The following is a 3142-nucleotide window of genomic DNA, read 5'->3' on the forward strand; positions in this document are numbered from 1 at the left end:
AGCAGTTATAAATATATTACACATAAGGGTATTCTGATTCATGTATTTCGGGATAGAGGGAAAAATGACTTTGGCAGGTTCCCTCTTAGAGTCATCAAATAGGTGTCTGTTTTTCTAATTAAGTATTTTGACACAAACTTTGAATGTAATAAGGTAATATTAAAAGACTGTTTACAGAAATATAACTCATAAAGCCATAGGATGATGAGCTGCCAAAAAAGGATAATTTTTAACCCTTTAAAAATTATGGTATAGAGAATGGGGGAGAGGTGGTAGTGCAGTTGTGTTTCCTGCTGGTGGGAGCACATGTGTCTTCACCGGTGAGGGCTGTGGCTTTGGGGAGAGGGAGAGAATGACCCGCACTAGGAGAGGATTTGAAACCATCATAATGAAGTCTGTTTTGAAAGTCACCAGAATGTTTAATCTAGAGAGAGAAAGGTATAGACGGATGTATAGTCGTCTTATTTTTTTTTTTTTTTCCCTGAGACAGACACTCTGGTTAGCTGATGTCTTTGCTATACTGGTTAGTAAAAATTTTGAATTTCACCACTGCCTCTGTCTACCACATGAGATTTCCCTCAAGTGTGTCTGAGGCGATTATAATGAGGGAGATTTTTTTTTTCACAGAGCTACTAAAAGGTCTGTCAATTGAAAGGATCCGTTCTCCATTAAAAGCAGTAGGGATTATGAATAATGTTAATATATTTTTCTGAATAGAAGTATACAGAAAAAATATTTTGAATATATACATATATTCCAGAAAAAATATGTTTTTGGAATGAGGAACTAAATGGAATCAGGATTCACTAATAATTTGACAGTTATGTAAGGAGTAATGTATAAAACTTCTGTTGACTGGTGCCATATTTTCAATTTATTTAAGGAACTTTTGGTGTTCATTATAGACTGGAATTCTGGCTGTCCAGCGCCTACCTGCTCCTGCTCCTTAATACAACTTTGGTTGGATGGCATGTTTATTGGAAAGCTACATAATAAAATCAAGTAGAACTTAAATGTCTGGGATACAGACTCTTAAGTTCATCCTAACTCTAAAATGCTATAATAAAATATCAAAAGAAAAGATGGTATTTAGATACCATGAAAATCAAAAACATCTTGATTGAAACTGTTCAGCTAGCCAATTGATCTGTTTTTGTATGTGTCTTGAAATTAAGACAAAATGATTATATAGCTACAGACTAATTACCAGAAAGAACAGGCAGTAAAATTCATGCACTGTTCTTCCCATTTGGACTGTCTCTCAAAAGATTAGTATTAATCCTTGATTATAGAATCTTCCAAATGAAAATGATTGCATTTTTGACTTTTAGAATGAGATTTTTAAAAATTGTGAAGTTGATATCCAAGGTGGAGAACCAACATTTTCTTTTATTACTAAAGTTACTTGTGATTTCTAATTAAGACAGAGGCAGTTTGCTGAAGATTGTGTGAAATGTAAATATGTAAATTTTATAGTCAGCCTTTCATTTTAAACCATTAAACTATGTAAGTAATATTTTTTTTTTAAATAAAATTACTCCTTGTAAAATGTTCCAATCAAACCCATGGGGTAAATACTATGCTTTGTGTGTGTGTGTGTGTGTGTGTGTGTGTGTGTGTGTGTGTGTGTGTATCTGTTAGTGGCCGTGGATTTGCTATGATTCGCTCATACCTTTTGCTGGCCTGATGTTGCAATGGGTCAACAACTGGGATTGTCCTGTCATCTTGTCTTTGTTAATGCAGGGATCTCACTAGCTTAGGTCTTTAATATAATTCTCATTTAAGAACTTGGTCATGGCTCATGGTAATTATCCAAGAGCTAAAAAATTCAGTTTATGACTTAGACTTGTTTGCTCTTCATTACCACATTAAGTAGGAAAACTATGAAATATTAGAGATAAACTTATAAAGAAGGAAGCTATACCTACATGAAGAAAACTATAAAATCTGTTGAAATCCTTTAACCAATCTGAGAGACACCATTCTCTTGGCTGGGAAGACTCAATAATATAAAATGTCAGTAATACCAGATTCATACATACACTTGATACAACTCCAGCTAGAATCCCAATATTTTTAAAACACTTTGGACAAAATGATACCATTTAAATGTGAAAGAATGAACAACATGGTTAGCCAAAAATGTTAGTAAAAGATGAACAGTGGGAATAAATTTGTTTTAACAGATATTAAAATATTAATCTATTATTAATAAACAATATGATATTAGTATGGTACCAGAAATATATACTGGAAGGAAAAAAAAGAAGCTCAAGTTAGTATATAAGGGATTTAATATATGGAAATTTTATGGGAACAAATTTTTTATGTAGTAAGTAGTTTTCACACAATTAGCTATTCATTTGGCAGAGTGTAAAAATGGGCTCTTTATTCCTTTTATCATATACAAGATACAAAACCCAACAGGGGTAAGGATTTATGCATTACAAATTCATTGAAATAAGTTAATTTTCTACCTTCTATCAGTTAAGTTGGTGAGATTTCCTTCTTCCCTCCCTTCTTTTCTTCTCTTTTCTTTTCTTTTCCTTTTCTCTTTTTCTTTATTTTCCTTTCTTTCCTTTTTCCTTCCTTCCTTCCTCCTTCCCTTTCTTTCTTTCTTTCTTTCTTTCTTTCTTTCTTTCTTTCTTTCTTTCTTTCTTTCTTTCTTTCTTTCTTTCTTTCATTCTGCCTTCCTGCCTTCCTTCCTCCCTTCCCTTCCCTTCCCTTCCCTTCCCTTCCCTTCCCTTCCCTTCCCTTCCCTTCCCTTCCTCTTTTTAAAATTTAAATTCCATTTAGTTAACATACAGTATAATATAAGTTTCAGGTGTACAATATGGTGATTCAACACTTCCATATAATATCCAGTGCCCATTACAAGTGCACTCCTTAATCCCCATCACTTATTTCACTCTCCCCGCACTGACCTCCCCTCTGATAACCATCGTTTTGTTCTCTAAGGTTAAGAGTCTATTTCATGGCTTGCCTCCCTCTCTTTTCCTTTGCTCATTTGTTTTGTTTCTTAAATTCTACACATGAGTGAAATCATATGGTATTTGTCTTTCTCTGACTGACTAATTTCGCTTAGCATAATACTCTCTAGCTCCATTCATGTTGTTGCAAATGCCAAGATTTCTTTTTTTAT

Source organism: Panthera tigris, chromosome A1 (genome assembly GCF_018350195.1).
Source record: "Panthera tigris isolate Pti1 chromosome A1, P.tigris_Pti1_mat1.1, whole genome shotgun sequence".
Classification (NCBI taxonomy): domain Eukaryota; kingdom Metazoa; phylum Chordata; class Mammalia; order Carnivora; family Felidae; genus Panthera; species Panthera tigris.